The sequence below is a fragment of the Mesocricetus auratus genome, unplaced genomic scaffold (genome assembly GCF_017639785.1).
Source record: "Mesocricetus auratus isolate SY011 unplaced genomic scaffold, BCM_Maur_2.0 Super-Scaffold_100033, whole genome shotgun sequence".
NCBI lineage: Eukaryota > Metazoa > Chordata > Mammalia > Rodentia > Cricetidae > Mesocricetus > Mesocricetus auratus.
Genome location: NW_024429213.1, coordinates 11,032,119 through 11,045,976, shown reverse-complemented (window position 1 = coordinate 11,045,976; position 13,858 = coordinate 11,032,119). Strand labels below are relative to the sequence as shown.

The 13,858-nt window shown below is 40.5% G+C and overlaps 1 long non-coding RNA gene across 5 annotated transcripts in view; it reads left to right on the top strand.

The window, feature by feature from the left end:
- The window catches only part of LOC121135237, a 39,944-nt gene that overhangs the window by 6,059 nt on the left and 20,027 nt on the right, over positions 1–13,858 (top strand). For 3 of the 5 annotated variants that reach the window (XR_005872441.1, XR_005872439.1, XR_005872437.1), the window contains exon 2: positions 10,268–10,439. This is a non-coding gene — a long non-coding RNA (uncharacterized LOC121135237). The remainder of the gene's footprint in view (positions 1–10,267; positions 10,440–13,858) is intronic. The other 2 variants (XR_005872440.1, XR_005872438.1) reach the window with 1 other exon arrangement.

Genomic DNA, 13,858 nt, shown 5'->3' with positions numbered 1-13,858 from the left:
GTAGGGACCAAAGAGCCTTTAGGCTTACTTGTATAACATAGATAGATGAGGGGCTACCAACAGGAGTGTGGGTAAGCCCATAGTAGATACACTAGAAATGCTTCACCCAGCATGGAGGATAGCTTCCCTTATCCATGTAAATGGAGGCCCTTCCCTTAGTTTACCCCAGCTTATATAAAGTAACTATCCACAGGACCCTGAGGCCATAGTACAATTAGGGCTGAATTCCACATATGGCTGTGAGGGATGGCCAAATGCTCAGGAGCCCCCTAGTCCCTGCCTCCTTCTATGAAGGGGTGTTCACAGTCCACAGGCCCCATAGTGATTCCCATAGTGATGAGTGCTTGCAAATAAGCACAGCTGATTTCGTGGAGATGGCAGCTCTCTTGCTTGGGGGATAGTGAAGTGCAACAGATTACTTACAGGAAAATCAGAGAGAAAAACCTGATGCTCCTCTCACAAAGCCACATAATCTTTGCCCATAAAGAAATAAACAAACCTCAGTGTTTAACTCCTGGAGTCAGGACTAGTTTTCTGAATGACATCCTCCAGCTTTTAAGATGTTACTTGGCAATGGAGACGTTATAATGAAGAAACATGAAGGGCTTCCTTCTCCAGTCCTTGTTTGAAACTAATCTACTGCTGACTAGCCACTAATAACCTCAGGATCGGTCTTGGTACTGGGAAGAAAGAGAAATCTTCTCTGGCACTGACTTGACCTCTAGGGCAGAGGGGCTGCTTTATCCTCTCCTGTTCCTTACTGGGTCTGTATATAAACATGAAATAATGGTCTTGTACCATTGTCCATATATAGCATCACAAATTCTCAGGAATGACAGAAACTTGAAGATCATTTGGTTCCTCTGTAACCAAATTGTCAGGCCTTAATAATTAATACAACAGTCACTTTGACTTCTCTAGGAGTATAAACCACAGTTAAATGCCCCTGCTCACCCAAAAAACATCCCAGCCCTTTGCCAATATTCAGGAATACAAATACATAATATAGTACTTCTGCTGCCATGATGGACTACAGAAGGGTCTACGGATCCATAATGGGGCCAACACAACAACGGATCACACTTTCATCTTCCTGGGCTACTGATGGCTACATGCCTGACATCACTACAAATCACCCCTCCGGTGCTTTTTCTGCCCTTTCTGTGGATTGCACGGAAGTGGCTGTTGTACAAACCATGGTTCTGTTCACCAGTTAAAAAGTAGGAAACATCTATTTGGAACTGTCTTGCTATATAAGGACCAGATGGTAATGATTACAATTAAATTAAATTAATGTTTGACAGTCCGTGAAGGTCATACATTGCATGGTGTGCTGCTTACCCAATCTGTCATCTTGTTTCTCTCAGTTGAGGTCAACAAACGACAGCTGAAAGCTCCCTCTCTGGGTCAAACAGTAGCTTATTTATCTGCTATGGAAATTGTTACTCAGTTTTAATAAGTCCAAGGTGTCCATGCTGCCAAAATCACAATTAAGGCACAGTCTCCAGCCACTATCTCATGAACAAAGTAACAACTATTATCAGTTAGAATTTAAAAACTTGGAAATCTGAACCTGGCCGAGGAACAAACCATTGCCAACATCACAAAGCAATTTCTAATTCTAACGAGAGCCCTCTTTTCTCACATGGCTTCTAGAATATGTGGGCAGTGCTGATGTGTTACCAAGTTGCAAAAGAATTTATGGCATTTCATGTCCAAATCACTGATCCTCCAATGCTGTCTTCCAAAGAATTTTCAGATGTAGATTCTTGTTCTTGCCCCTGTGTGATCCAAGGAATGTTGGTCCTACATTACATTGTCTGTTTAACTACTTAAATCCAAAGTACCATTTTAACCTTTGTACCTTTGTCCAAGAATGTTGGTGAAATTTTAGAATGCTCTGTATTTATTGTTTGGAGGCAACAACTTCTGTATGCTGTGAATATATGTTTCTCGTATTGGTTGATGAATAAAGCTGTTTCAGTCAATGAACAAGCAGGACTTAGCCAGGCAGGAAATCCAAACAGGTATAGAGAAAGGTAGTAGCCAGGGTCAAGGAGATGCCATGCAGCTGCCGTGGAAGAAAGAGATCTGGGTGTCACCATAAGCCAAAACTATGTGGAAATACACACATTAATAGAAATGGGTCAGCAATTAAGAGAGAGAGAGAGTCAATAAGAAGCCTGAGCCATTGGCCAAACAGTTTATAATTAATATAAGCCTCTGAGTGGGGGACTAAATGGCTACAGGACCGGGTGGGACAGAAACTTCAGTCTACCCATGGAAGTTACATGATTAGTAGAATGAGCAGCTGAAGCAGACAGGGGGCTAGAAGCCCCTTCAAGATAAATCAGTCACTTCCCTTGATGCTAGTAATGCTGTTGGAAGGAGGCCTTCAGGTGTCAACCACCCTCCAGGCACCATCTTCAGTGAAGACCACTGCTTTATTGAAGGCTTTATCATTCCAAGGGCAATTTCTATCCCTAGCTTGGGACAACTCTGGATGTCCATGCCTATTACCCTTGATGTTCCCTGTTGGGTATAGCTTCCTCAATTACTACCTGAATTCCTTCTCATTTCACTCAAGTCTTCGTTTAAGTGTCATATCATCATGATTTTCTCCATGTCTCTTTCAAAAATAGCAGACATTTACCATTTACACAAAGGCTCACTACCATCCCTTCCTTGCCCTGGTTCCTGCTTTCAGTCCATTCATTTCTTTTGCTAACACTTCCACTTGTTTATGTAACTATCTCCTTGCTTTGTTTTGTGTCATTCTCTCCTCTAGAATATATAGAATATAACTTCTGCAATGACTGAGCATTTTACTGCACAATTTCTTGTTTTACCTCTACTACCTAGAAAATTGCCCTAACACAGCCCTAATGCTGTGAATGAATGAATGATTGGTTGCCTAGAAACCTGAGTACTTCTTACTACTTGAGCTGCCTACATCTCTTCAGGCACATCCCAAGAATGTGTACATCAGGGTAGCATACCAGTCTTTGGAACTGCATTGACCAATTCACTTAGTGAGCAGTTTCATAGCTCTTAAGGCATGCCAGGATTGCTCTGGGTACTCTCACAATACATGTAGTACTCACAACGGCTAGAAGTGGGTGCTACCATTCTTATTTTAAAACTGAAAAAAAGAAGGAACAGAGATATTAGTTTGCCTCAGTCATGTAATCAAGTAAACTAATATTTGTTTCCAGAATCTCTGACACTAGCAACTGTATAATTTTGAGTAAATTCCTTTTGGAGCTGGCTTATTTGTCCATAAAATGGGTACAATAATGCCTAAAATGAGTAAACTGCAAAAGTATTTCATGACATTATATATGTAAAATGCCAGTGTCCACAATGCTCATCCAAGTATCATGTTTTTCCTGCATATTCCTGCTGCTGCATGGACTTTTAAATGCTATTTTCTACCTAATTTTTGGTTAATTTTTATTGTACTTATGATTGTTAATGTGTGTGTACATGCATGTGCCACTGTGTATGTGGGGGGAGGGTAGATAAGAGGACAAATTTGTGGAGTCAAGTTCTTCCCTTCCACCTTTACATGGGTTATGAGAATTGAAGTCATGTCTTCAGGCCTACAAGCAAGTGTCTTTACCTGCTTAGCCATATCACTGCCTCCTGTTTGGGAATCTTGAGACAATGTCTCTCTAGGCAATACAGACTGACCCAAAACTCATAATGATCCTTCTGCCTCAGCCTCTCAAGTACTGGGAGAAAAGGCCTAAGCCACCATTCCTGACCTGTCTTAGTTGATATTTTCTATATTGTCTGCTTTACTGTTGCCAAACATCTTGGATTATATGCTCATCCCCAGTTCTGATGTTCCATGTCTATAATCACTCTCATTTTGTCATTTTGCCCTTCATCCTATTACTACAGACAGTGATGGCTAGAATCAGAAGTCTACACATTTGTCCTTTCATGCCACATCTTGAAGTAAAATCACTCTGAGAGACAGATACAACAAAATTCAAGTACCATGACTTGCCTTTTAGAGCTAGCAGAAGTTCCAGGTTTTCATTAGCTGATAGAATCACTTAGGCACAAGACTGAGACGGCTGAGTGCTTAAGAATCACTTAGGAAGGCCGGGCGTTGGTGTCACACGCCTTTAATCCCAGCACTCGGGAGGCAGAGGCAGGCAAATCTCTGTGAGTTCAAGGCCAGCCTGGTCTACAGAGCGAGTTCCAGGACAGCCTCCAAAACAATACAGATAAACCCTGTCTCAAAAAAAAAAACCAAAAAAAAATCACTTAGGCAAGTCAAAACCCAACTTTGAGAAGTATGCTAACCAGAGCAGTATAGATGCCCCTGCAATAAGGTCCATGGCATGCCAGCTGTGAGGATAAATGATAGTATATAGCCCTTGGTTCATAACTCCCTTAACGACTATTTCAGCTAAATACAACAACAGAAACCATCAGTAGTTATCTTGATGAGTTTCTGGAGTGACCATCTATGGTGGCAGGCAGTTGAAGGAATATAAATTCCCACCCATCTTGCCCCAACTGAAGAAAATTCTGAGGTAACATTCTAGCTCCAGAGTGCCTTTATGGAGTCTTTGATGCCATTATTGAGACACTGTCACAGCTGGCCTTCTTCTGCACACTCCTGTCTCCTTATCTTTTTTTCCAGATGTTGATCTGGAAATAAACACAGTCTCCTATACTTTATCTCAGAATTAGATTCCGAAAAAACATACCCTATAAGGAAGGTGTACCTGCCCAAGTTCATCCACACTTGTTTCTCTGTTCCCTGAAAGACTACTAAATCCAGGTAACAAAATGACTTCACAGGATCATAACGCCCTGGCTGCCCCAGAAACTCATCCTTGGTATTGTTTTTAACCTCTCCTCAGAGGCATGACTAGTCTAGTCTGCTTGCTTTCCAAGCATGTAAATGGAGCTAGAAAAATGAAGCCCATTAATCAGTCCTTGCTTACGACTCATCACCTCACCTCAGGGCTCCTCTTTCCTTGAGGAAGGGAGAGAGATGATCATGGGTTGCCACACAACACTGATTCTTTACTTTGACCTCCTGAGTCCTCTGAGGATTTATCAACAAACAACAAGCTCATTTAACTGTATGTCAAAAGCAGACAAAGAGTCAGTCATTACCAGGAATATAAACAGCCAGGTGTGCCACACATTTTAAAAAGGTATGATATATTTATAAACATGGCCTTGGGCAGAGGTCAGCCTCTATGATACCCCTTTCGAAACCCCCAACTCCAATCCTCATATTTGCTTTGACCATGAATGGCAATTTGATCTGAATAATCAATAAAATTTTTGTGTTTTTTAATGGTCCAGAAAATCATAACATACTCTCTCACATGTCAGCTTTCCTGAAATAGAATCGTATGAAACTCAGTTTCCATTTGATCTTAAGGCATTTAAGTCAAACAAATGAAGACTTGAAGCACAAAGGGGACTAAGTCAAACAAATGAAGACTTGAAGCACAAAGGGGACTAACAGGAGGGGGTGGGGAATATGTTTAATAAGTAATGTATTTATTTCTGTATAGGAAATTTTTTAAACTTAAACTAACAAAATTAAGCATTTAAAAATAAAGTAATAAATAAGACCTATAGTCCTAATATAAGTAAAACAACTGCTTTATTTAAGTGCATAGTACTATGTTTGTTATCGTAATAAAGAAACAGATAAAAATTGCAGCAATATTTAGCTAATTGTTTATGTTTTTAAAAATTCTCTGTGAAAAGATACTTCATCTCGTTAAGTAGACCTTCCTAAGCAGCATTTTGCTATCAAAGTATACAGCCAAATTCCTACAGGCACATGAAAAAAGTACTTGATTGACCATTGATTTGTGACATTAGTTGTTACTTTATTACACATTTATTTATAAACAGGATCTTATGTTTTGGGGTTTTAACATTTTTTAGTTATTCTTTGACAATTTCCTACATGTCTATAGTCTATTTTGAGCATATTTCCTCCCCATTCCCCTCTCCTATTCCCCTCCTCACTCTCTCTGAACTCCTCCTTATATTATCCCCAACTATTACCTTTTCTACTTTCATGTCTCTTTTTGTTACTGAGTTTAATTAAGGTTGCTTGCACGAGCATGGCTGTGGGGCTGCTTAGTAGAACATGGCGTACACTCCTGAAGAAAAGCAATTCCCTTTCCCCTAGCAACTATTAACTACCCATAGCTCCTCAACTGGAAGTGGGACCTCATGAACTCTTCCACCATAGACCAGGGAATATTGAGGGGGTCAATCTTGTGCAGGTAATCACAGTTGCTGTGAGTTTAGGATCTTATGTTTTAAAATTGTATTTCTTAATTCATTCATTATTTTAAAGATACAGTCTCATTGGATAGCCTGAGCTGACCTGAAATTCACTATGTAGCCCAGTTTGGCTTCAGACTCTTAAAAAATAATCCTCCTGTCTCAGCTTCCTGAGTTGTGGGATTACAGGTATGAAGCATCATGTTCAGCTCTCAGAAAAGGTCTTTCTCTGCAGCATAGACTGGAGCTTGCTATACAGCCAATGCTAGTCATAAAGGCTTGCTTATCTTGCCTCCTAAATTACAGCTGTGTGTCATATGACTAGCTCCTTTTTCCTTTTATGTTGTTCCTTTGGCAATACTGTTTCATTTCTGATCTTATACCAACACAGTGCTGACACTGTTAAACAGACATGGATACTGATCAATATACTGTCTTTTCTAGTGGAAGGTCATATAATTGACGCTGATGTCAATTTATATGGACAATCACAGCTACAGGAGCAGGTGTTTCTCTCCCAGATCCATCCATACCATACATTTTTACTCAGGGTGCCAGGGACTTAGCAGCCTTAGGAATTTTTGTGCTGATGAGCCTCAGATTCCCTTGGACAATCTGAAGATAATTCTAAAAAAGCTATGACTCACTGCTGATGGAGTCAACTGACATTCAGAATTCTGCAAATCCTGTGCTGCCTGCTGCGAGCAGTTGCTTATATGCCCCAGATGCTTACAATCACTTCGTTCCAGGCTCCTTATACAGCAATTGCTTGGATTCCTCCAACAGGAAATTGATACAGGCTTAATTAAAATATCCTATGAAAATACTTCTCATGATTGTGAACGTCACTGTAGAAGGAACTGCTGAATTTTAACAGGAGTTCTTCTATGCGTTGGCTTTGATTGTGGCAGCATGTTTTAAATAGAATAGTGTTTGTCATCACTGGCTTTCATGACCACCCCCATAATCTCCAAGAGAAACACGAGCGTCTGTCCTTGTCACAAGGCAGCTCCAGTAGCAGAGCTTCTCACGAACCTCTGCATTGACATTGCAATCTGCATCTTTATAAGCTTCCCAAGTGCCATCACCATGTGTGCCCTGGAGGTTAATTATTTCACTGGAGGCATGGTTCCTGCAGTGTCACAACTTGTTAGTAGTTCTCTGCATTAGAAGGAAATGGCTGCGCTACTGAAATGTGTGACTAATCATTGTAAAGATGGTGGGGCTGCCACACCCAGGCCCTGTTTACAAGTCTGCCACACCCATCCCCAGCTGCTTACTCTAACTTACCAAGAGGCAGAGCCAGCTCTATTTATTTTATATTTAGCAGCTCTGAGTGGTGGCTGCTAACAGCTCGCAGCTGTAGTGTTCTGTAGAGAATTGCTCTCAGCTGGTGGCCACCTTGCCCAGCGATGCCTACAAGGTTATGCACTCCACAATACAGCCAATGACTGACTGCTATGTATAGATTGAGCATTGATGTTCAAAATATCTAGAATATTAAATGCTCTGAAATGATGACACTCGAAAAGGTTTGGTATTTTTTCATCCTAATTAAGAAAGCTCAACATGTAAAGTCTATGTGAATAATTCAAAATCCACAAGACTTAGAAATCTCAATGCTTCTTGTACAAAGCATTCTACTCAATGGCTACTTAGCCTGTAGGAACAAAAGCCCTTTGCTACAAGGTAGAAGAGACTGTGATGCTGTCCTTGCTCTAGGGATCCCTGTAGGATCAGGCTGATGTTAGGTAGCTGAAGACCTACTCTATGAGATGGAATCCATATCTGACGCTTCTTGGGTAACCAAGAACCTGAGACTACATAGCCCAGGAACCTAGGGTAAAACCAAATAATACTGGTCTAAAAAACATTATCGCAATAAAATAACTCTTAGTGACATTCTATTATAGATAAGTGCCCTGCTCAACAATCATCACAGAAGGTTTTTCCTGCAGCAGATGGGAACAATACAAAGACCCACAGCTAGGCAATATGTAGAGTTTGCAGGACCTGGGAACACTCAGCCCTAAATGGGATGTCTCCATCAAATCCCTCCCCTCAGGGACCAGGGAACCCTTCAGAAGAGAAGGTGAAAAGACTGTAAGAGCCAGGGGTGATAGAGGACACCAAAGAAACAAGGGCCTCTAAGTCACAGAATAGATGCAAATATGAACTCACAGAGACTTAGGAAGTATGCATAGGGCTTGCACAGGTCTGCACCAAATGGGGTCCTAGAATTGAAAGAAGTGGACACATGTCCTCATCCCTAACCTAGAAGCTTTTGATATCCACTTGAAAATGAATATTTAGTTTTCTCACTGTGGAAACATACTACTCTATTTTTGCTTTTTTTATTAATTTATTTTTTACATTCCAATCCCAGTTCACGCTCCCTCCTCTCCTCCCGCTCCCCCCCCCACTCCCCTACCTCTCATCTACTCCTCAGAAAAGGTAAGGCCTCCACTAGGAAGTCTACTAAGTCTGTCTCATCATCTCCTTGAGGCAGGACCAAGGCGCCTCTCCACCCCCACACCCCTGTGTCTAGGCTAGGCAAGGTATCTCTCCACATAGAATGGACTCCACTAAGTCAGTTTGTGCACTAGTGTTAGATCTTGGAACCACTGCCAGTGGCCTTATGCATTGTCCCAGTCACATCATTGTTACCTATATTAAGGGAGTCTAGTTTGATCTTATGCAGATTTGCCATTTGTCAGATCTGAGTCAGTGATCTCTCACTAGCTTGGGTCAGCTGATTTTGTGGGTTTCCCCATTATGGTCTTGACTCATTTGCTCATATTATCACTTTTCTCTCACTTTGGTTGTACTCCAGGAGCTTAGCTAATTAGTTAGTTATGGATTTCTGCATCTGCTTCCATAAACAGACTACTCTTAAGGGTAGACTGCTTGCCCAGCACTACATGGCCAACAGAAAATGAACTCAGTGGCATCATTGGAGGTTCCTTGTCTCATAATTTTATGTCAAGGTTTTTTATCTATCTTATTCTTACTTGATTTAATTTATATATGTATGTTGTTCTCTCATTTTACCACAAATGTCCTTTGCATATATGTTATGGTTCCCAGTTTAGTGTTTTAATGGGATTCTTTAGTTTGTGATATAGACCCTAAATGGGTCCATTTCTGTTTCTTGTGCCTTTTCTTGGGTTCTTTTCTTCTGCTTGTTTGTTTTATCCAATTCTGATGTATTAGTTTTTGTTTGAGCTTATTTTATTTTTATTATTATCCCTCAGAAGTCTGATTTTTGTTTTGTTTTATGAGAGACAGAAAGGGGATAGATCTGGATGGGAGGGGAGTTGGGGAGGAACTCAGAGGAGTAGATTAGGGAGAAACAATTATTGGAATATATTATGTGACAAAAAGCCTATTTTTAATAAAAGTCAAAATAGAATAAAGAATTAATGACAACATAATTTAAATGTGGCCTATCTTCACTAAGTTTGAAGGTCAATATTAAGAAAAGAAGGTTGTGGCCTACCCATGAGTTTTTATGGTGTGTGTGTGTGTATGTGTGTGTGTGTGTTTCTTGTGCGTTTACTTCTTAGTGAAAATTATACCCACTTGTTTTATAAACATATGGAGATAAATGGTGGAGTTGGGTATGTGAGGAGGTGGGGAGAAACTGGGATGGGGAAAAGGAAACCATGATCCAAATATGTTGCATGAAAAAATTGTTTTCAATAAAAAAGAATGATATATAAGCTAATAGAGCAGGGTTTCATAAAGATTTGCTTTTTGCTTATTCAATGATGGGAGAGATATGAGCATTTTGCTATCCAAAGGGAAAGATGTCTCAGACTCACTTATGAATATTTAGATAGTCAACGATAAAATTAAAATGTTCATAATTTTACTATAAAAAGCTTTCTACTATACAAATTCTGACATTTGTAACAAGCTAGGAAGTATGTGTGACCTCATTCTAAGAGAAATGCAATAACTCCAGCCTGTTTCTACCTCTCAGTAGACATGTAAAAGCTGGACACAGGGCAGATCTTTGAAGACTCTGAAAAGCAAACACTGGCCATCAGATGGAAGAAAACCCCGGCCAGAAAGTGAAGTACTATCAAATTGATGCTGATACCAAAGTTGTTAGCCATGGCCAAGGCTAGAAGAAGCCCCAAATCTTTACCAAGGTAAAGTACCAACTTTCTCTACAAAGATGGAAAAAGCTTATGTGGGGCCTTCTATTTCAGCCTCAATGAAAAAGATAGATTCACAGAGGCTCAAAGAACATACTGGGGTCCATGATTTGCCTGTATCCCTTCTCTGTTTCCATGAGTTCTGGTCAATCTTGCACTAGTGGTTTTTCTTGTCCCTCTGCTCTCCTAATGTGTGTGGCCCCAGACATAGCATAGCATCATTAGTTTAATTCCTTAGATCTAACTCATATGTGTGCCACCCAGTGGCCTATCTGGGATCTCAGTAGTGTCTTATCCCATAATTAGATCTCAACAATTTTGGTAATTGTTTAATGTCAGATCTCCCCTATGAGTTCATGGGCAATTTTAAGGAATTGTTTCTCCCGTGATTCCCAAACTTTCCAAATTACTTTCTTCCCTGAAGCTTATTTTGTTCAGTCTTTGACTTCAGAAAAGTGAGAATGTAACTAATAATGCTGTAGAGCAACGATCAAAGAAACAGTGCTAAACACGAAACAGATGGTGAAGCTATCAACGACTTTAAAACACCTATTACTTAAATACTTCAAGAAAGGGATGGAAAGATGGCTCAGCAAATGAAGGTACCTACCACTACCAATCCTGATGACCCCAATTCAATACATGGGATTCCCATATCGAAGGAGAGAACTGACGTAGTATACCCCCATACAAAATAAATAAAAATATAATAAAATTGTAAAAATACACTTAGAAGGACTGGAAAAATAAATGGAAAGAGACAATGTTAGTAAAGAAATAGAGTATGCATAGAGGAATCAAATGGATATTTTTACAAGTGAAAAATAATCAGCATATGGGCTCAATAGGAAAAAGTTGCCCTTATAAAAGATATAGCAAGTCAGTCCAGGGGAACACTCCTCAACTGCTGGTAGGAGTGCCAATTCATACAGACACTTTGGAAATCAGTATGGAGATTCCTCAGGAAAAATGGGAATCACTCTACCACAAGATTCAGGAATTCCACTCTTACGCATATATCCAAAAGATGCCTATTCATCAAACAAGGACATCTGTTCCACTATGTTCATAGCAGCATTATTTGTAATAGCCAGAACCTGGAAGCAACCTAGATGCCCCTCAACTGAAGAGTGGATAGGGAAAATGTGGGACAATGCATTCAGCAGAAAAAACAATGGAATCTTTAATTTGCAGGCAAATGGATGACACTAGAAGAAACCTGCTGAGTGAGGTAACCAAGTCGCAAAAAGACAGACATGATATGTACTCACTCATATGTGGATTTTAGGCATGAAGCAGGGGCATGCCAGACTACAATCCCACCACCAGAGAGTCTGGGAAATAGGGAGGACCCTAAGAGAGATATGCATGGTACCCCAGAGAAGGGGAATAGAATAGGATCTCCTGAAGGAACTGGGAGCATGAGGGAGGGGAGAGGGAACTGGGAAAAAGAGAGGGGGAGAAGAGAAGGGGAGAGGAAGACATGGGGGAGCAGGAAGGTTGAGTCAGAGGAAGAATAGAGGAGAGCAGTATGAGAGATACCATAATAGAGGGAGTCATTATAGGTTTGAGGAGAGATCTGGCACTAGCAATATTTCCAGAGATCTACAAGGATGACACCAACTGACAATCTCAGCAATAGTGGAGAGGCTACCATGAAAGCCTTTTCCCGATAATGAGATGGACAACTACCTTATATGCCATCCTAGAGCCTTCACCCAGTGGCTGAAGGAAGCAGAGGCAGACACTCACACCTAAACACTGAACTGAACTCATGGAAACCAGTTGCAGAAAGGGAGGAGTGATGAGCAAAGGGGTCAAGACTGGGCTCGTGCAACCCACAAAAACAGCTGACCTGAACAAGGGGGAGCTTATGCACCCCAGACTGATGGCTGAGAGACCAGCATAGGATTGATCCAGACCTCTTGAATGTGGGTGTCAGTGAGGCCTTGGAATCTTTGGTGCCTCAGGTACTAGATAGTATTTATCTCTGGCATCCAAATGGATTTTGGGAGCCCATTCCACATGGAGGGATGATCCCTCAGCCTGGACACATGAGGAGGGTCTAGGCCCTGCCGGGGTGATATGACAGACTTTGGAGATCCCCTATAAAGGGCCTCACCCTCCCTGAGAATGAAGTGGGGATTGAATGGGGGGTTGGGGAAGTTGGTGCTGGACTGGGGAGGAGGGGAGGGAGAGGGTGCTGGGATTGATATGTGAAGCAAGCGTGTTTCTAATTTAAATTTTAAAAAATACGCAAAATTGTTGATTAACCAATAGCAATCTTAAATAGGATTAACTCAAAGAAATTCATTCTCAGATACACCAGACTCAAATTACTAAAAATTAGTGGGAAAAACTCATTAAACAATCAGAGAAATAATATAGTGACTACAAGAGAATAACAATTTGAGTATCAGAAAACATTTCTCATTAGGTTTTTGTGCCAGCCACAAAGATGTTCTGGGAAAAAGAACTGTCAACCCAAATCCTTAAGGAAAAAAAGAAACCAAGATATTCTCAGATGAAGGTGAACAAAGATAATTTGGTGCCAAGAGACAGACGTTTCCTGAGAAAAATGTTATTGGGAAGTAACATTCTGATATTCCAAGTAAATATCAGAAATGAAAGAGAAGCAATATGAATAGTTGACACCTGGACAGATACAATATTCTCCTTCTTGATTTAGTTTTTAAAGTATTTCTTTTATTTTTTGACATAGTAAGATAATTAATGTATTCCCTCCTCCCTCTCCTCCTTCCCAACCCTCCCATGCCCTGTCCCTTGCTTTGTTTTAGATTCATGCCCTCTTGTACTAATAAGTAGTTGTTATCGCACACACACACTTCATGGCATATGTGTGGGGCCAGAAGACAACTTTGTGATGCCATTTTTCTACCTTTACGTGGGTTCTTCAGACTAAACTCAGGTTGTTAGACTTGAATGGCAAGTGCCTTTGGGTCCTGAGCCATCTCATCCACCATCGTCCATTATTTATGATTTGAGGCACACCTTCTTGCTATGATTATTATACTCATTAAGATGAAACACTCCATGAGATGTGCAGAACACAGTACCTGGCATATAATAGTGGCTATTCAATGAGCATAGCTCCATTTTCTTTGTTTTCATGCCTTGGGGCGATTTTTTACTAGAGAAGTAGAAGGTAAACTTGAGGTTTCAGCTAAGATTTTATGAAGATATGTAATTATCTCGACCTTGAGGGTAAAGTGAAATATGTCAGAGAGAAAGGAAGAAAAAGGGCCCTCCTACACACTAGCAATAACACAGCATGAACATAATCTTTGAAATCTCAGACAGCTAGAGGTTGGATTAATAAATAAAGAACACTTAATAAGAAGGATATTGATTTAAAAATCTAGCCTTGAAGAAACACAATAGGAAACGTCTTT